The 21,142-nt window shown below is 45.3% G+C and overlaps 1 protein-coding gene across 2 annotated transcripts in view; it reads left to right on the top strand.

The window, feature by feature from the left end:
* The window catches only part of BOC (BOC cell adhesion associated, oncogene regulated), a 152,610-nt gene that overhangs the window by 49,960 nt on the left and 81,508 nt on the right, over positions 1-21,142 (top strand). For both annotated transcript variants that reach the window (XM_029578116.1, XM_029578115.1), the window contains exon 2: positions 16,576-16,637. The gene's annotated coding sequence lies outside the window, so the exon portion shown is untranslated. The remainder of the gene's footprint in view (positions 1-16,575; positions 16,638-21,142) is intronic.

The raw sequence follows: 21,142 nt of genomic DNA, 5'->3' as shown, positions 1-21,142 counted from the left end.
CCGCATCTCAAAAAAGATATAGTTGCGATGGAGAAGGTACAGAGAAGGGCAACCAAAATGATAAAGGGAAAGGAACAGCTCCCCTATGAGGAAAGGCTGAAGAGGTTAGGGCTGTTCAGCTTGGAGAAGAACCGGCTGAGGGGAGTTATGATAGAGGTCTTTAAGATCATGAGAGGTCTTGAACGAGTAGATGTGAATCGATTATTTACACTTTCGAATAATAGAAGGACTAGGGGGCATTCCATGAAATTAGCAAGTAGCACATTTAAGACTAATCAGAGAAACATCTTTTTCACTCAACGCACAATAGAGCTCTGGAATTTGTTGCCAGAGGATGTGGTTAGTGCAGTTAGTGTAGTTGGGTTCAAAAAAGGTTTGGATAAGTTCTTGGAGGAGAAGTCCATTAACGGCTATTAATCAAGTTTACTTAGGGAATAGCCACTACTATTAATTGCATCAGTAGCATGGGATCTTCTTAGTGTTTGGGTAATTGCCAGGTTCTTGTGGCCTGGTTTGGCCTCTATTGGAAACAGGATGCTGGGCTTGATGGACCCTTGGTCTGACCCAGCATGGCAATTTCTTATGTTCTTAAAGGCCAACTGATAATTATCAGATTGCATAAGAGGTCTGAGTCATCTGTTTCTGTGTGGAATAGCTCCATGGGGGGTGGGGGAAGAGTTCACTGCATCTTGAATTCTGATTGAATACAATTCTCTCTTAGCAGCACCTATTGACTTTTGGAAATAATTAAGACATGACATATAACACAACTTTCTAGATCACTGCAGATTTTGTCTTTCACCAGCGGCACTCAATAGCGTGTAGGTTATGTTTATTTTTGCCTCAATTGTCTAATAAACTGTGGTGTGTTCCAAATGTATTGCAGGCACAACAGGGCCTATTCTGCCTAAGGATAAAAATGAGTCCTGGCAGGAATCTACAGCATGCCAGAATACAATCTAGAATTCAAGTTAGGCAGCAGTCAGTATAAAACACAAGTTTGCATAAAATCTTGCATGCCAATAGAAATAGCTCCCTTCAGCTGGTATGGTGGCTGAGTGGCAATGTTATACACCACCGTGTGGGAAGGTGTCCGATTCAATCCCTAAGTTAGTTTTTCCACACCCTGGGTCATCTGGGGCTGGAGGTACTGCAGAGGCAGCATTCATGCACATACCCCATACCTCTGTGGAGTGAAAGAGTGTCATGGTCATCACTCGGGGCTCATATTCCCCAGCTGAAGGATTGTCAATGCAGTGATCAGATTAAGTATGCTGGAGGTGGGATATGAAATTGGGTAAAAGTCTTCAGGTAACTGTGAATGAAGGTTCATGGATCCCCAGGCCTGGTTCCAATTTGAGTTGGAACCCCCAAAGGACCAGGGTAAACTGCCAGGTCAAATATACAATAAAATTGCCCCTTCTCTTCAAGACCAAAGATCAGATTCTTGCGGTTGATCTTTGGTCCCCTGGCATGTAGTACCATAGTGCACGGATCACGGGAGATCGCGCAATACTGGAGTCCTCTACAGTGAAGAGAACTGGATATTATAAATTGCTGAAGCAGCCAATCATAAAGCAGCACCCATTAGGCATTAACCAATGCAGTGTGACCTGCACAATTCTGCTTCTTGTGTGCTTGCTTGTGAGTTACCACGGAAGCCAGAGTGATCCACCCACTCTCAGCTGCAGACTAGAGCTGTTAAATATTGCCATGTCATGGGTGACATACTGAGACCTTCCTGGCTGAGGGTTACATTTCTCCTTCCTAAGCATTCTGGGACATCTCCTGTTTTTATCAGTATAGATGCCGGGAAGAGAACAGAAAAACAGAACTGGCTGCACATGTCCGTTGTGACTTGGAGTTTGCTACACTGCTCTGATGTAGGCTTACCAGTGGACTCCATTGTTTACCACCAGACTGATCCAGTCCTTGTTTTCCCTCCGCACCTGTGGACTTGTAGTTTTTTTTCAGACCTTAAGAAAAACAGGACCTGACCTTACTGAATGCTATGATGCCATAGTCCTCCATTCACAACTATGCAGCATTGTTTTCCCATCATCTGTTTTCTCTCCCTCCTGCCAGCTGTTGCTGTCACCATTCCTGTTGAGATCTGGATACAGATGCTCCTTGACCCAGCCAGTAGAAGTCATTGTGGCATGATGGCTGGGATTCTCTTTCCCTAGGGGCTCTGAACACTATATTCCCAGCTGAGGCTGGTCCAGGGAGCAAGAGCCGGATCTGGGAATTGAGCCCGGATCTCCTGTACGCTGGCTAGGCCAATGGGGGCCAGCTTTGTCTTTGATCTTTAAAAAAAAAAAAAAAACCCCAAAACTTCCCATCTCTTATTTTGCAAAGATATCCTTGCTTTTTTAATTATATAATTTTTTTAAACATCCTTTTTTATTTGTTTTTTTTTTTTCTATAAAATGAAAAACCAGAGGCCCACGTAAAAAGGAGGAAGAACAATTCATAATACATTAAGGCGAAGTAATCACTAAGGAAATTGGAGAAACAGAGCACCTTTCAGTGTGTCTGAAGGGGCTGGGGGGGAGAAACAAAAGGGCCATTGAGAAAAGATAAACCTTTAACAAAATTAATATTGGCTAATTAGCACAGTTCTTATTACATCCAAAAATCTATATTAGACTGAAAAAATGTAAGCTTAAATGGATACGTTACAGAGAAGAGAAAGTTGAAGGATTTATAAACAGATATATTAACTAAATCTAAATTGGACATAATCAAGATCTTCTCGTTGAGGCAGGCAGAAATTGCCAAGACATGCTGTCACACCTGTAACGAATTAAAAGCAGACATGCTCAAATCGGCTCCAAAATCAGCTCTTGTTGAGGCAGCCATATGTGGTTTTATATTCCTTAAACTATTTCCATTGGCCATATTGCCACACACCTCATTTAAAGATGAATTTATTCTTAAATAAAAGCCAAATCCAGCATTTCCTGAACCATGTGTAAGCCCCCCTTCCCCCTCCCTGCACCAATGAAAGGGTCACTGTGGGATCCCATGCAACCGACTGCAGCGCTGGGTTTGTTCAGGAAGGGGGGGGGGTGTAATGGGATAGGGGAGAGAGGATAATGAAAGAGGAGTCTCTCCTAGGCCTCCACGCTTGTGACTTGATACCAGTCTTGAATAAATCGCTCGTACTCAGTGACTTGGTGTTCTAACAAAAGACTCTGTTTACTTAAACAAAATGGATGAAGTGATGACAGTCTGATACGATATACAGCACTGAGAGAGGAATCCTATTGTCATTTACAAGGTAGCAATCATCGTACATTTTCATAAAGCCCTTTCCTAGCTTTAATGGAATTGACCACTCTGAGTAAATGGTCATGGGTCCCCCCCTACTCCTCTGGGAGCATCCACTCTCTTTTCCTTTCTGCCTTCCTTTGATTTCTCTTGATGTAAGTACATGGTTGGTACTATCACCTCCAATTCCCAAAGCCGATTTAAGCCACTTGGATGGTACCTGATACAGGAACATGATTACTTCATGCAACCTCCTTTTCTCTTAGCAGAAATCTCTGACTGAGCTGCTTGCAGTTTCCAGACCCTCTTCTGGAAAACACATGCCATCTCCCCAAAACAGGAAAATAGGAACGGACAGCCTCAACCTATTCCCCTCCCACCAACAACTTGACTTCCAAAAACTGGGACCAGAAACTGTCAGACCTGTGGACCTTGGGGGACTGCAGCTTCTCCCAACACACAACACCTACTGCCTATGTGCCCTGCTCTCCCAGACTTCTCCATACTCTTCCTCTATAATCCTCTGAGGACTGGTATCTAAAAACCTTGGAAACCCCTGGAGAAGGACTGCTGCTGGTTGAGAAGATCATAGATGGTGGTGGCCTAGGCAAAACCCCATTTACATATGAGAATATACGGAAAGCACTAAGAAAACTGAAAGTGGGACAAGGCCATGGGGGCCGGATGAGGTACATTCCAGGATACTGAGGGAGCTCAGAGATGTGCTGGTGGGTCCGCTGAAAGATCTGTTCAGTAGATCCCTGGAAACAAGAGTGGTGGTCCTACTTCACAAGAATGGTAGCAGAGAGGAGGCAAAGAACTCTACAGGCTTGTTAGCTCAGCTCGGTGGTAGGAAAACTAATGGAGACTCTGCTGAAGGAAAGGATAGTGAACTATCTACAAACTGGTGTGTTGCTGGCTAGACGACCTATAAAAAGAAGTCCAGAGTTATAGGAAGTTCTATCCTGGGTCCTTGGAACAATATATGCTGGAGGCTATGCTGGAGTTGTTTCAGATCAGAAGTGAGTCAGAAAAATGAAGTTCCCGCTGCTGATCTACTAGAATGTTCACATGTTTTGCTTGGATTGGACACTTGATCTGATAGCCCCAGGGATCCACCTGCCGGCTGCCAGAACCCAAGGGCTGAACCTGTGGGGAGGCAGCTGGTATAGGTGAAGCTCCAGTTGGTCCCACCTATGGGCTTCTCTGCCATCTTCCGGTGTGGGCCTAGTGAGTTTGCTCATTAGACTGTGTCAACCACACTGCAGTGACAAGGGTCCACGTTCTCTGTTGGTGCTGCTCACCCAATATAAATGTTGATAGCAAATTTTTTATGGGTTTGACAGTGCTTGGTTTTGAATGTTAATATTAGAAGGCTTGGGGGGCAACTGGCACAGAGTGGTAGTTGGTACTGTGGGAAACTTGCTGGGCAGACTGGATGGACCATTTGGCCTTTTCCCACCATTATTACTATGTTACTATGTATTGTGTCCAGTTTTGGAGACCATATTTTCAAGAGGAGATAAGCAGAGTGGAGGCGGTCTAGGGAAGGGCTACCAAAATGATGCAGGGTCTATATTGAAATGCCCTATGAAATGAGACTTAAGGGTTTAACTATTTATACCCAAGAAGAGAGGAGATACTGGGATGGGGGAGGAATACCATAGTACTTTCATTTTTATTTTTTTTTGAAGGAAAGAATGCTCTAGATCAGGATGCCACAGTTTGAGACTCCAAGGGAGTAGGACTTTGGAGCAACATCAGAAAATAGTTTTTCGTGGAAAGTGTGGCGAACGTATGGAATGGCCTTTGAAGAGAGGAGGTGGTGGAGGAGGTAACAAAGTTCAAGCACACCTGGGATAATAAGCACAGAGGATTCCTAGTTGGAAAGAAGTGAGAGGAAAGCCAGAGATCAGCTTGGGTCTATGGAGTACCAGATTAGATGGGTCTAACCTGTTGTCATAAATATATTTCTAAAAAGGTTTTGCATCATCATAGTAAAAAATAAAAATCCATGCCTTGTTGCACCACACGAGTCCTGAGCTCTGCTTTTATCTCCTTGTATTGTGACATTTCACTTGTGCATTACTGTTTCTCAGTAGGAGCCGAATTCCCGCATTCCCTCTGTGCTATGAAATCTGTAGGATTAATTAATTATTGAAGTATGTTTTTTGTGCACTGCTCTTTAATTAAAGGCATGTAGTTCTCTTTGCATTACAATCATCAGGTTATGAGTGGTATTCAAGGCTCTTTACTTCTTGTTTTTTTTTCATTAAATTTTACTGGGGTTTTCTTTTCAAAATGTCAAATCTGGGTCGCCTGCTGGTAATACTCCTTGACTATCAGAAGCTCGAGAGTGCGCGTGGAGGCAGCGATCAAAGCTTCCAGAGGGGGATACCAGCATTGACTGCAGCTCCTGAGTGAGATGGAGGCAGCTGTCATGCAGCAGTGACACCTGTTGACCAGGCCCAGGGGTTAGGCATACTGGCTTCCAAAAGGAACAATGGTCTGTGTCCTCTGGCCAAAGGGCAGGTCTGTAGAGAGGGGGATAATGATCTGAACTTAGCACCCGAATGATGCAGGTGCAGTTATGCCCACCTTGTATGGGGAAAATCTGCTGAATGGTTTTTGGGTGGGGGGAGTTTCCCTCTGAAGCACCTTGAGTACAGGATCTCTGTAAGCATCCGGACGTAACTCTCCGAACCATGAGTAGGGTTCCATGATGTTTGTAAACTTTTGGAAAGAGGAAAGGCCAGAAAGGAAAAGAAATCATATTGAAATGTGTTGGTGTTGATCACCCCATAGGGTTCATTAAGCCCCAGTTTCTGAGAACAAATGCTGTCCTGTATGAGAGAGGCTTGAAGCCAAGCCAAGAACCCATAACCAGGGCAAGCAGCAACCGGCAAATGCAGTGTCTATTATTGTAGGACTCGGGGGAAGTGAACAGTGTTTAAAACAATAGAAAGCTAAAAACCTTCATTTGGGACAGATGCATTTGTGAAGAAATGTTTCAGATGTGAATCCATGCCCAACTCTCAACCAATCAGTAGGCTTGGCATGAGCCTGTAAGACTGGTCACAACTTGGCACATATCAGTGCGGCTTTGACTGCCTAGGGAAAGGATGCACTAATATTCACTACACACAGAAAGTAGAACAGTGAGCACCTGTTAGACCTAAACAAAGAACTGTGGATGCCATGTTAGTTCATTGAATATGTAGAAATAACGGTCAAACAACAAGATACAGATGAGAGCTTTTTATGTTCGATAGCATACAGAATGTTAGAATTATAGAAAAGAGATCACTGTTCATCTGCTAGTCCATGGGATTGATCCCTTCCTCCAAACAAGGGATGGAAATTTACCCAGTTCAGCATGCAGGAAGAGTAAATCTCAATATCTCGGATAAGTTTGAAAACTAGAAACATTATTTATTTTATTTATTTATTAAAGGCTTTTATATACTGAATTTCTTGATACAAATCAAATCAACTCGGTTTACATCGAACAAGTAGAAACTATAACCAACAAACAGTAGACAATTTGAAGGAGAATAAAGTTACATTATAACAAGGATGTGTAAACTTGGAGTAGGAAATAAGAAGGGGGAATAAAGATTATAATATACAATGGAAACATCAGGTCAATAATTTCAGAGGACAGAGCTTCCAAAGAAAATCCTCCTGCTTTCTATGGGAAATTGTTTGAACGTTGATCACCACTCTTGTTTCCAACCCCCTCCCCCTCATCCTTCCCGCACTGTGACATAAAGCAACATAGACAGACATGGAAAAGTAACGGAAGCAGCTGGCACGAGAATGCATCTTCAAAGTCACCTCCCCTCTCCCCCATGTTTAACCAACTTCATGCACACTCCACACACCCACATGCATGCCTCCCCCAGCAGAAACGGAAAATCACGGATGCAGTTGGTGAAAGATGCCTTCCACGCCACTTCTCAATTCACATTCCCTCAGATGTACCCCCACCTGCAGACAAGCCATACCCCTAAAAATCATAGCCACAACCTTCCTATAGAACCAACCATGTACATCCCCCAATCTACCCAAACACACTCATGCATCCTTCATGCAACCCCTCCACAAACAACCCACCTTAGCGCACACACATACCTACAAACAAACATATAGCCTCCCCCCAAACACTGTACATTCCCAAACACGCACACCCCCACACACCCATATGTGCAGACATCCATCTCCCACCTGGAGATGCTTCACCTACATCACCCGTACGCATCTTTTACCAATCAATCAGGCCGATGCAGTATCCGGTTCATGTAAAATGGGCACTCATGATTGAGCGCCCACTCTCCCAATGCATGCTCAGCCTCCTTTCCTGGGCACGCAATGTATTAATTAAATGAGGGGTCACGCTAAAAAGGACGTGCTAGGGATAAATTGTGCGTCCCTAGTGTATCCATGGCATCGGGTGCCAAAGAGAAGTGCCCTGGGGCTGGCATTAAGTTTTTCTTGTTAAAACGTGCGCATCGGGTGTACGGTGATTTTGTTTTGCATTGGGGGTAATAGCTAATAGCCTCATCCACATGCATTTACACGTGATGAGTGCTATTAGCTACACGCTGGTTTGGACGCTTGTTTTGGATGCGCTAATCTCGTTATTGCATTGGGTGATAGCCTAGCGCGTCCAAGAGCTCGTTAGCCTGTGCACTAGGGCCAGCACGCGATATAAAATCGGCCTGTTATGTTAGAATTTCTTAAACTGTGCCTCTGCATGCTTGTCCTGCTTGTTGATGATATGTTTATACATTTGTGATTAGCTTTTGAGAGCTATGCTGCCATCATCAGGTCAATGAAGAAACAGCGCAGTTACCCTGGGTTTGTCAGCTAGGACTTGGGTTGTCTTCATATGCCTTCAGCTCAGCAAAAGGGATTGCCAGATGCAGCCTTCTTAGCTCCAGGTTTCATCCTTCACACATTATAAACAGCCAAGCTACATGAGACCTTTGTTCTGAACAAAAGGACAGGGGTAAACACCTCACAGTTCTAATGAAATCCTTCAGATAAAAGGGCTATCGCCCCCAAATCATTTCCAAGATAAGACGCGTGCATGTTATAAAATTGGCGCGTCCATGTGCCCACGCACATGATCCTTTTTAAAATCGACCCCAATTTAATATGAATAATCCGTTTATAGAACATACATTGAACTAATATATATGTACCCAAATTCAACAAATAAAAGAATCTAATTAAAAATAAAACTGAAGCCTTGACATGGCCATGATTTGGTAGCAAATCCTATACAACACATTATCACATTGAGCAGTTCGCAGTATTAGCCGGTTTCCTATGACGAACCTTCCTCCTTTCTTCAAATATTGCAGTAATGTCACTCAGAGACCTTCAGAAAGTATTCAGATCCCCTAACTTTTTTTCCTCAATTTGTTACATTATAGCCGTCTTCTAAAATGGATAATGTGCATTTTTTCCTTTCTCCAGTCTACACACAATACTCCATAATGACAAAGTGAAATCATGTTTGTAGGAATTTGTGGAAACTAATTTAAAACAAAAAACTGAAATCACATTTACATGAGTATTCAGACCCTTTGCTATGAGCTCAGGTGCATCCTATTTCTATTGATCATCCTTGAGAAGTTTCTCCAACTTGGTTGGAGTCCACCTGTGCTAAATGCAATTGATTGGACAGGATTTGGAAAGGCACACAGTTGACAGTGCATGTCAGATCAAAATCAAAACCATGAAGTAGAAGGAATTGTCTGTAGACTTCTGGGACAGGATTGTGTTGAGGCATTGCTGCAGCATTGAAGGTCCCAAAGAACAAAGCAGCCTCCATCATTATTAAATGGAAGCAGTTCAGAACCACCATGACTCTTCCTAGAGTTGGCCGCTCACCCAAATTGAGCAATCGGGGGAGAAGGGCCTTGATCAGGGAGGTCACTGACAGAACCCAAGAGTTCCGCTGTGAAGATGGGAGAACCTTCCAAAAGGACAACCATCTTTGCAGCGCTCCACCAATCATGCCTTTATAGTAGAGTAGCTGGATGGAAGCCCCTCCTCAGTAAAAGGCACATAACAGCCCATTTGGAGTTTGCTAAAAGGCACTTAAAAGGACTCTCAGAGCATAAGAAACAAGATATGAAACCAAAATTGAACTCTGTGACCTGAATGCTAAGCAGGGCCGCCATCAGGAATTTTGAGGCCCCATACAGTAAGCAGACAGCGACGGCCTGCGCGCTTTGCCGGCGCATACTGTCTGACGCGGCGGTGACGTCACAGCCGCGTCAGACAGTGAACGCTGGCAGGACAGAGCGCGCGGACGAGTGTCTGCGGTGCTCTGTAAATCAATGCTATGTGTGTCTAAAAGACACGCATAGCATTGATTCTCTCCCTTCTCTGGGGCCCGCACCCAGGGCCGGCTCCAGGTTTCAGTAGGCCCCTGGGCAACAGACTGTCGGAGAGAGCCTCAGTGGGCCTCTTTGCTATGAACTAATACATCCCCCAAGCGCACCTGCCGCCTGGCGGCTGCGGCGGGCCCCCATATGTGGCAGTAGATCCTGGGGCCCCATACTGCAGGCCCAAGAATACTGCCCTGATGGCGGCCCTGATGCTAAGTGTCATGTCTGGAGGAAGCCAGGCACCGCTCATCACCTAGCAAATACCATCTCTACAGTGAAGCATGATGGTGTTTTTCAGCTGCAGGAACTGGGGTGACGATTCACCTTCCAATAGGTCAATGTCCTAAGCACGCAGCCTAGACAACACAGGAGTGGCTTCGGGACAAGTCTATGAATGTCCTTGAGTGGCCCAACCATAAGAACATGCCATACTGGGTCAGACCCAAGGGTCCATCAAGCCCAGCATCCTGTCTCCAACAGTGGCCAATCCAGGCCATAAGAACCTAGAAAATACCCCAAAACCTGGCAAGTACCCAAATCGGGTTCAAGTCCAGAGCCTGGACTTGAACCCGATTTGAACATCTCTGGAGAGATCTGAAAATAGCTGTGCATCAATGCTCCCCCCATCCAACTTGACAGAGAGCTTGAAAGGATCTGCAGAGAAGAATGGGAGAAAATCCCCAAACCCAGGTGTCGCCAAGATGTAGCGTCATACCCAAGACAACTTGAGGCTGCAATTGCTGCAAAAGGTGCCTCAACAAAGTACTGAGTAAAGGGTCTGAATACTTATGTAATCGTGATCTTTCAGTTTTTTCAAAAATTTAATTTGCACAAATTTCTAGAATCTGATTTTGCTTTGTCATTATGGGGTATTGTGTATAGATTGAGGAGGGAAAAAATGCATGGTATCCATTGTAGAATAAGGCTGCAGTGTAACAAAATGTAGAAAAAGTGAAGGGGGTCTGAATACTTTCTGAATGTGCTGTATGTGAAGGTTTTATTTTGCCCTGCAGGTACATCTATTTGCTCGGTTTGAAACTACTCCCAGCAAGTGTTCGTAATACTGTTTGATTGGGATTTATTTTAATAAAAATTCTGTGGGATTTGATGAATGATTCTCTGTCGACCTTCATCCAGGACAAGTTCATCAATTTGGTTTCCCATTGGAGAATATCTGGACTACTGTACAAGTATTTTCCATCATAGGGTTTATTTATTTATTTGTTTCTTCTCTTGAAGCAGGCATTTGCTGCCAAAGCATGGCTATGTCGGGAGTCTGTTTTATTTTTTGTTTCTTTAATTTTTTTTGTATGTTGTATTATTTCAATATACATTTAATATGTAAGCAATGTATAAATATTAAATTGGTTTATTGTTACAGTGGATTGTTGCTTGATATTTATATTCTTTACGAACATTATAGATATTATTTAAACATGCAATAACACATTACAGAGAAAAACATTGTGACAGTTCAGTAGACCAACATTTCTCAAAGGGGGAATACTTAAAGGGAATTTTCAGAGTATATGTGAATACAAAACGTTTGAAATTAGGATGATCAAACACTTTGAAATAAACACAAAGGGTCTTAAGTACATTATGAGGTCCATTTTCAACCGTTATGTGGCTTGGCTACTTAGCCGGATAAACATATCCATCTAAATGGCTTTTGAATATCGACCTCTGTATTTCGCACCCATTATGCTCCTTGAACTGTAAAGTTCTACTGTCCCTCACCTCTGTCACCCCCTGGCTCTTTACTGAGCTGTATTGGCATGTGCAGAAAACCTTATCCTTAGTTGACTGTACCATTTGAACCCAGTGTAACTGCACTGTTTCTTCAGTGACTGATGAAGGGCATTTGGTTCCTAAAAGCTCTTTGCAGATGTATTAAGTTAGTCCAGTAAAAAGGTCTCACATACAACTAGTTTGTTTGACCCTTATTTTCTACATTAGACCCACAAAGCCAAGTAGAGTTGATACCTCTTTTGATGTAAGATTTTATAAATATTTAATTAAGGCGTCGAGGTTTGGGGGATTGCTCTGTTCCCTCCACCAGGAAACCCTGTGGCATCCTGGATCCTGCCACCATTGCTCTGGATCTTTTCTGCTGCCCCCTGCATTGCTTAATCTCCTCACAGGGTGTAGTGGCTTTACCAATGCCTTCTGACACCTCGGCGGGCATGAATAACCGTGCTGCTGAAACGTCTTCTGTCATCTCGCGTGGGTTAACGGGTAAACGTGCTTAGTGGTCATTTCAGAATGTGCACGCTCTCCAGCTCACGTTGCTAAGTTCAAGAAGGGCGGAAATTGGCGTGGCCCCCAAGCATTGCATTATGCTTTGACCTCACAGAAGACGTTGACCCAGAGGCCCAAAAGCAGTGGGGGTGATGATTTTTTTTTTTCCTCTCTGACAGAAAGAAAATATTGGAATCATTGGGGATAGTGCATTGAAATCCTAAGCTAAATGTGCAGCAAAGGTCAAAAAAGCAAATAGAATGTTAAGTATTATTCAGAAAAGGAAGCGAGAATAAATCTAAGGATATCGTGATGCAGGGATGAGCAAATGGGGCGGGCTGTTCTGTCAGGGGACGAGGGTGGGATGGGGGAGGGGGTCCCTCCTTGGAGCTCTTCTGCTTTGCATCTGAGCCTGCAGCACTGACATCATTCCTGCCCCCTGCTGGTGGGCTTGGACAGTTCATGTCTCCGCAGGCCAGAAGGATGCTTACGTCCATGGGCTCTAGTTTGGACTCGCCAATCATAATGCCGCTATAGATCTACGGGTGTGACCACACCTTGAGTATTGTGTGCAGTTCTGGTCACTTCATTAAAAAAAAAAACTAAAAAAGGCAGCACTAGAAACGATGCAGAGGAGGGAGACAAACATGATAATGGGGGATGGAATAGTTTATTTATTTATTTTTAATTTTTATATACCGAAGTTCTTGTGGGAATTACAAATCACTCCGGTTTACATAAAACGATGAACTGCCCAACAGCGGATGGGGGCTTTACATAGAACTGTAGAACATAAGGAACAATAAAACCGGATGTCAGTTTAACATAGTAATAATAAATATAATATAATATAATATGTATATACAATTTAACTATTTAACGTAGTAGAGATGACCTGTCAAATCTACCATATAGATACAATAAGAATAATATAGTGAACTTATGGATTCAAAAATTGATTGAGCAGTTGTGGAGTCCTGATAGTAGGAATTGGTGAGGTGTCGATAATTTAGGGATACCTAGTATTTAGGAAGTCCTCTTACAAAAAAAAAAAGTTCACTTACAAAAAAAAAAGATGCTAAACAGGTTAGGACTTGTCAGCTTGGAGAACAGGCAACTGAGCAGAGGTCTGTTAGAGGTTTATAAAATTGTGTGGTATATGGAAACGGATTAATAGGGAATTGGTTATTTACTCTTTCAAGAAGACCTAGGACTAGAAACTAACTGGTAGCAGATTTATAACAAATTTAAGAACGCATTTTTCAGTCAATGCACAATTAAGCTGTGGAATTTGGTGCTGGAGGGTGTGAGAGAGATGAATAGTGCAGCTGGGTTTGGAAAAGTTTCTGGAGGCCAAGTCTATTAACACCCAGATGGGCTCAGGGATCATCAGCTTGGAATGGACTTCCCTGTTCCTTCCAAACTAACAGGGATTGCCCGCTGTCGGAGAGGGGCTGGACCAGCGGCCTGACCCAGCATGGCACGTCCTGTCTTCTTAAACTGCTTTGGGTTACATTTTGTACGAAAGCTGCCTCTTGTAAGCCAGGTTTGTTCCTTGTGGCCCTTTATTGGGCTCCTTCCTGGCTTGCACTTTTAGGAGCATGCAGTGTTTTCCCAAAGCAGGGCTGCTCGGGTGCGTTGAGTGCTTCAGTGATCTCTATTAACAGCCAGTAGCACCACAAGGCTTATTAGCCATGTTTTTGTTTTGTTTTTGTTTTTTTTTTAACTGCCGGTGCTCCAGTAACTGCCAACCAACCCCCCCCCCCCCCCCCACACACACACCCCCTGCCCATGCCTCTCTTTTCCCTCCCCCCCCCCCAAAGAAACAAAACTTGTCCTTTTCTCCGCGCCCCCAGCCTCTCCAAATTAGAACCCTTCAGCGACCTCGGCCCTTTGAAAAGAAGAAAGAAAGAAAAAGAGGGGGGAGACAGAATAAAGAAAGCCGACCCAAGGGGCAATAGTCTCTTGAGCCAGCTCACTGCATTACAATGAATATGGACTCTATTAAGCTCCGTTCTGCCTGTTAGCGTTTCCCGGGGCAACCCAGCTCCCATATGGAAAGCATGCAGTATATTATTGTAGGCCTCTAGGCCTCATTGAAGGCCTGAGCCTTGACTGGCAGTTGAATCCCCTCCTCACACTTGACACTGCCTGTGTTTATCTAAAGCAAGGAGGGGGTGTGGTGGTGGTGGGGGGGCTGCATTTGGAAACTTATTGTGAGAGATACCAGAGGGAGGAAGAGGAGGAGGGATGTGAGGGGAGGGTGGAAAATGGGGGGGGAAAAAAAAAAACAACCCCTCGTAAATATTCAGGAGGGTTTGTGAATGAAGGCAAAGGTGAGGGGGGGGGGAGAGAAAAAAGCAGATGGAATTCCTGTTAAAGAACATAACCCCCCATCCCCCCTTTCCGGATCCAGCGCTCCAAATAGACAGAAATAAACCCTTCCCTGGAGAGCGGGAGTTGCATTTATCCAATTAGCAAGGTTGTCAGTTTGAATTATTGAATTTGTACAGCACTAGGGGGGGGGGGGGGGGGGGATGGAGGTTTGAAATAAGTAGGGAGAGAGGAAAAATGAGAATTCTTTTTTTTTTTGGTTTGTTTGGGTTTTTTTCTCTATCTTTTGTAAACTTCCCCCTCTTCCATTTTGAAAGTAAGATTAACCATAAAGAAATGAGGCTCCCCCGGGGGTGGGAGTGGGGAGGGTGCATCACGTACCGGGATTGCATGCGTGAGAACCTGCGCTCGGTGGCTCGTGCGCGCCTCCTGAAGGCGGCAGGACCGATGCAGCGATGGCGATTCGAGGAAGTGCCATGAAATGACAGTGGAATAGCTCTGTTTGGGAACCCGAAGACATCAGTTTGTGCCCGGGCTGCCTTTGTTGTTCTTATTCCCCCGAGCTCCTTTTTTTAATCGTAACATTTCGTATATTTTCACGCTTTCCTTGTCATCCTTTTTTTGTACAAGGAAACCTGTAACCCAGTCTTAGATTGGGGAAAAAAACCCAATTCCTCTTTCCAGTATCAATTTCTTAGCTGCGTGTGTCTGAGAGCGATGCCTTGCCCCGGAGTCCTGCGCCGTGGCACTTTTTATTTTAGATTCAGTGCGGTGGAAGTGGCCAAGGAGGAGGAGCTGTAATCGTCAAGTCGTCGTTCAGCAATAAAATTAGAATGGAAAAGAGAAATGCTTTAGTTTAACTGCCGAAACCATCATCTCGGCTGGTTAGCGAGATCTGCCTTAAGACGCCCCTATTAGTGCATGCCTGGCATTTTGTATGCGATGAATGAAGCTCGCCTTCAGTCCGAAGGAGAGCGATTGGGCAATGTCCTGCTCACTGTGGGTATCCAGTGCGACTCCTGTGCATTTACCTCACTGGGGACATTGCAGGCATGCGTGGGGGGGGATATTCCTCTTCGTTCGTGTGTTTGCCCTCTGCTCCCAGGAGGGCCACGCCGAGGCATGCACGTGGGCTTCCTGATGTGAGTGTATCCTGCACTTCCTGTGTCATGGGGTGCAGACCATGGCAGGCTTACCTGGCAGCTTCGGGGTCAGCAGGGACCCGGATCTGGTTTAACCCCACCGCATCCTCGGTCCTGCCATGCCCTGCATTTCTTAGAAAAGTTGGAAATGCCAGTCTTTGTAGATGCAAGGGGTAAGACCAGGACTGACTCGGCTGGAACTGTCCGATAGCCGGAGCCAGGTACAGGAAATGGCATAAAGTGGGGACTGATTTAGAAGCCCGTGGAGTTGAACAGAGAGGAACACAGTAGCTTTGTACTGACCCAGAAGAGAGCGCATTATAATTCTTTAATCTCTTGCTGGTATGAGGTGAGCAGGCCGAAGCTAGAAGCCTCATTCCCCTGTCTTTCTGAATCACTTGGCAGGTCACCAATTTAACGTGTCCTTGAGATGGGGCTGTCGTCTCTAAGATCTGCACCGTCTGTTACTAAAACTTTGACGCCTGTCACTCGCTCACCTGGGCGGTGCCTTTTTCTTGGTCCCTCTCCTCTTTCCAGCAGCTTACTGGGGCTATTCTGTCTCTCTTATTTTAAAGTCAGATGTTCCTCCTGAGCTTTGAAGTTACAGCCATCATTCCCTAAAGATAAAATGTGTTGAAAACCAGCAGAGTATTTGCACATAGATATCATCTATGGAACTAACAAAAGTCCCTTCCTTAAATAATGCCTTCAGTACTCCCTACCTAGAGTTTGCATCGTGCAATATGCCTTAACTATTTTGTAGAATCCGGCATTTTGTCCTTAAGATTAGGAAAATGGAAGGGGGACCATGAAAAGTAGCCACTGTCATAGTGAAATAGGATGATTTATCACCTTGTCAGTGTCTACTTTTCATGGCCCCCATTCCATTTCCCTAATCTTAAGGACAAAACGCCTGATTTGGTTGCTCTCAATAACCCAGTTCTACTGTATTGCGCTGGCAGCTCCCCAGAGTGACCGGGAGCTTTCACAGTCCAGCCTGATCAATTGGTACTTGGTTTAACGGAGATATCAAACACTGAAAAACACTGTCTATCATGTGGCATCTTCTCCGTATGCTTTTTGAAAGAAAGTGAACTCTTTGGCATCGCACTGCAGGATAAGGTTAAGCAGATTTGAGGAGTCTGAGGTTAATCCTGATTTTTTTTTCTCTCTGTTTGCAGAGGTAATACAGAAGGATTCTGGCCACCCTATTTGACTCGTACAGCATAGCTGAAGACTACAGGTCAGTGCCAAATTCACTTTATAAGACAACGATTTCTAGTGTAACCGAATAGTCTGAATAAGTTTTGCCTGTGTGCAACGCCACATCAGCTATTTTCCTGTGTCACTGTGTTTGCTGATCTCTTTCTTAGGCTTTTGCTGCTGTTTCTGGTGGAAGGGCCCACAAGGCACTTTTATAGTGATACAATTTTTGTTGGCAGATAAAGGGGCCTCTTGGCTCCCTTGATTTGTAAGGTCCCCCCCCCCCGCCACCTACTGTGTCTTCACAGACCTTTCTTGATCTCTGGTCGTTTCGTTCCCTTGCTGTCTGTCTCTGCCTGAATCCTGTCGATGTTTTGGTGGCTACCCCCTCTAGTGAAGGAGGCTGTTCCAGGCATCCGATGTGCTGCTTTCTGGAGGCAGGATGACGTTTCCTGCGCCTGAACCCCAGCTGTCCTGCGTACCTTGACAAAGTTAACAGAAGTACGAGTCCTCCTACAGCACATTACTCCATTTACCCCCATCTGTCTGTCTGTGCGTCCCCCAAGAACATGACTGAACTCCAGCTCAAGGCAGCCCCTAGGATGACCTCGTTTTCTGGGCTGCTTTTCACTGATTTGGCAGAAAATTATTTTAATTGCTTGGAAGTTTTACTGAGTAATTAGAAGATGTGGGCTTATTGTAATTGTTAATTGGTGGCTTTGCAGTAAGAGGGGGGAGGAGTATGGGATAAGTTGGTTTTGGGAAGGCGAGAGGGATGAGAGAATATCGTGTGTCCTGCTGGAATAGAATACGCATACTTCAAAGATGGGTGCAGGGGTTTGTGTGTCAGGTTCTGGCAGATGCTAAAGGGCCACTTAAGGCTGAGAGAGAATGAGTGAGAATAGCTTCAGAGAAATAAGTGTTGCAGTTGCCGCGTTAGTCCACTTGAATATGTAGAAATAAGGGTCAACAAACATGCGGATGGCCTAACTGTACATCGGTGATGAGTTTTCACAGATGATGAGTTAGTCCAGTAAAGAGGAATCATCTGTGATGTGCACTACCTTTATTTCTACACAGTCAGAGAAGAAATTGTAGCTACAAGTGGCTTAAGCAGCTCAGTGCCGCGACACACAAATTCTGAGCCTCATGAAGCTCAATTAAAATTAAAGTCACAACTTGGAAATCCATCAGGTCCTCGGCTAGATCTGCTTTTTTTTGGGTTTTTTTTTTTTATGATATCAGATAAAATGGAGCAGGTCAAACTGATGGCCCAGTGGCAGCACTGCGTTGGAGGATAGGATTTGGTTGAAGGCCGGGCCTCTGTTCCTTAGGTTGCCAGGGGGCTGGACACACTGCAAAGGCAGCATTCATAGCCATAGGGAGGAAGTGCCAGCTGTTGCTCGGGAGTGCTACCTGCTAGTTGGCTGGCTCAAAGGCGCACATCTACCAGGATCCAGAGATTAATCAAGTGCATTGTTGTTGCAATGGCTGGGGCTCAGGGGGCCCTCGCTAGGCGCTGGCAAATGGATCCCATGCTCAGACTCCACCTGACAGTGCCCCAAATACAGCAGCAGCCTCCTGGCGGGGCATGAAGTGCAGTAGTTTTCTCCCTTCCTCCACCCCACGGTCAGTGGTATAGCCCGACCCAGCCTGGCGCATGGCCTAACCTCCCCTCCCTTCTCAATCCTATCCTGCCCCCAGCCAGCAGAAGGGGTGGGCACTTAATAACTCTGTGTCAGCCTCCTTTACCTCATGCGCTAGATGATCTGCAGGCCCCACATGGCTCATATTACCCGGAAGACTGACCCCCATCAGCAGGGGAAGCCGACACGGTGTTAGGCACCAATTGTTTTGTGTTTCCAGAGAGGAGAAGACGTGGGAGAGGGCAGGGTAGGCCAGGCCCATACTGGGGACTGGAGGAGAAGAGGCCAAGCTTTCCCCGGGGGAGAGAACATACTGGAGACTAGGAGAAGGGCAGACGAGTGCCTATGGGGGAGGAAGGGAAGCAGAATACAGTGGGGATCAGGGGAAGGGAGGGTAGAGAGTGCCAGAGGGGGATAAGCATGTCCTCTCCCACCCCAATAGAGGCTGCACATGGACTATGCAGGTAGCTGTAACTGAAGGGTCAAGGCACTGTAATCCTATACCAGGTGGGTTCTGATTGAGCTAGAAGTTCAAAGGAGGAAGAGGAAACCGCCAGACAAAAGAGAGATTAGCCACAATTCCCTGTTTGTTTACAGATAATTATCCTGATTTGAGTATTCAGAGAATGCCCGGGGTGCTGCTCTGTTTTCTGAGCAGGTTCTGGAAGCACTGACTCCAGGCTGCATTGACGGAGCCCCACTATCTCTTGAGTGTCTCTTCCTCTCTTTTTATGACTTCACACCATGAACCTGGGGTTGGTACAGCACATAATGTACACAGCTCTGTACACACATGGGGGGAAATGGAACCAGATAAGGCAGTCCTCTGTGCGTGTTGGAACCGGAGCCTGCCCGTGGTCTGGAAGGTGGCGATCATCTGGGCATTAGAGGAAAAACTCGGAGCGTCTCCGTGTGAGCAATTCAAAGTCAATCCTGGACAGCTTTCAGCCAGGTTAGATTAGAACAGAGGAAATTTGGGATTTTACCCACTTCCTGTAGATATTTTGTTGGATTTTTTTTTTTTTTTTTTTTTTGTGAATCTGGCAGGAAAATCTGAAAATGATCTGCTGACCTTTGAAGACATTTCCTCCAGCTTTTCTTTGAAACTGCCTCTGATTTCTCGCAGATCCAAATCGGATTTTGCCACAGATATGGATTTTATTTCATACAATGAAGTTTGGGAGAGCTGGTTTGCCAAATTATTATGCGGATCTCTTTTAAAGGAGTTTGCACATCCATAGTCGTGTGCAAGCCCCTCACCCCGAGGTTTGTCTATAGTGGCTGAATCATCCCAGTTCTTGTATTCTCTTCTCACCAGGCAGTAACTTAAGCGTGTAAGACATCCTAGCTGGCGAGCAGCACAGATCTGAGCTTGAGCTCACGGTTCAGCCATTTATAGGCAAAGCTCGGGGGGGAGGGGCTTGCACACGACTATGGATGTGCAAACTCCTTTAAAGGAGATCCGCATAATAATTTGGCAAACCAGTTCTTCCAGTTTTATCAAAGAAAATCCATACCTATGGCAAAATCAGATTTGGATCTGCAAGAAATCAGAGGCAGTTTCAAAGAAAAGTGGAGGAAATGTCTTCAAACTCAGCAGATCATTTTCAGATTTTCCCACCAGATTCACAAAAACAAAAATCCAACAAAATATCTCCAGGAAGTGGGTAAAATCCAAAATTTCCACTACTGCTGGCTCTCATATCATCAGACAGCTAAGACGAAGGCTAACGTTTTGTCTGATGCTAGTCCAGAGGAGGGTAACCTGTGCTGAGCTGTGGCCAAAAGCGTATTAGAGCGAGAGCCCATAAGACGAGCCGAGACTGAAGAAGCAGCCAGTGATCTTGAGGTTGTACAACTTCACTAATTTATCAATTATGGGCCATGAATGTACATCAGTACTTCAGCAGAACCAGCCTGACTGTCAGCTGTATTGAGATACCTTTTGCATGAATATAGAGCGCTGCTACAGAGCAGTAGTGACCTGTGGGATGTACGTTAAGTGTCCTAAAAAATGTATTTAACTGGACTGGCCCAGTGGTTTGGCATGAAGGAGACCCAAGTTTGATTTCTGGGCTCTGCCATTGCTCCCTGGACTGACTGAGGATGCCCCAGAGGCAGAGTTCACTGCCCCGGTGGTGGTTGGGAGGGGCAAGAGAAGAGAGTCCCGGCCACAGCTCACCAGTAAAATCTACTATGTTACTAAGAATGTCAGAAATGTTAATTTTAGGGTCATTTTCAGAAGCAACAGGTTATGTGACTATATATATATATATATATATATATATATTCCCAGTCCATGAAATAAACTGGAGGCTTTGGTCTCCTGCTTCCTACTCTCCTCCTCCCCGCAAAATCAGCATCAAGACAAACCCCCCCCCCCCAAAACAAAGGAGCAGTTTCCCCCACCCCCAAACTCCCCTAAACCTAAACTCCGGCCATGTGGCCAAAGTCCAATCGCCGGACCTTGCCCCAATCACATGGTTGGGGCAAGGTCAGGTTGGCACCATTTTCCAAAATGGCACCAACCAGGCTGGATGCAAAGGTGGCCCTTGCCCCTATGCGGGATCCCTTGACTGGTTCGGTAGTGTCAGGGGGTGGGGGAGAGTGGGAACGGGGGAGCCAGAGCCTCAAGTTTATTTAATGGACTGGGAGGGGGTTTCATGTTGGACTTGGTTGGGGGGGGGGGAAGCCATCACTCTAGACCTAAAGTTTATTTTTATTTTGGGGGAGTTGGGGCCGCTTCAACTGGCAACACCAGGTTGAAATGGGGGTCAGCACTGACCCCCCACTTAACCTCCCTATATGCCACTATTTTTATTTCTGCCACTTTAAATGTGCGGCGGAAGCCCCAGGACCCTCATTCGGGTTCCCGGCCTCCTGCCATTCATCTAACGCG

This window comes from Rhinatrema bivittatum, chromosome 15 (genome assembly GCF_901001135.1).
Source record: "Rhinatrema bivittatum chromosome 15, aRhiBiv1.1, whole genome shotgun sequence".
Lineage (NCBI taxonomy): Eukaryota > Metazoa > Chordata > Amphibia > Gymnophiona > Rhinatrematidae > Rhinatrema > Rhinatrema bivittatum.
The sequence above is the reverse complement of the archived record's forward strand: the minus strand, read 5'-3'. Positions and strand labels throughout refer to the sequence as shown.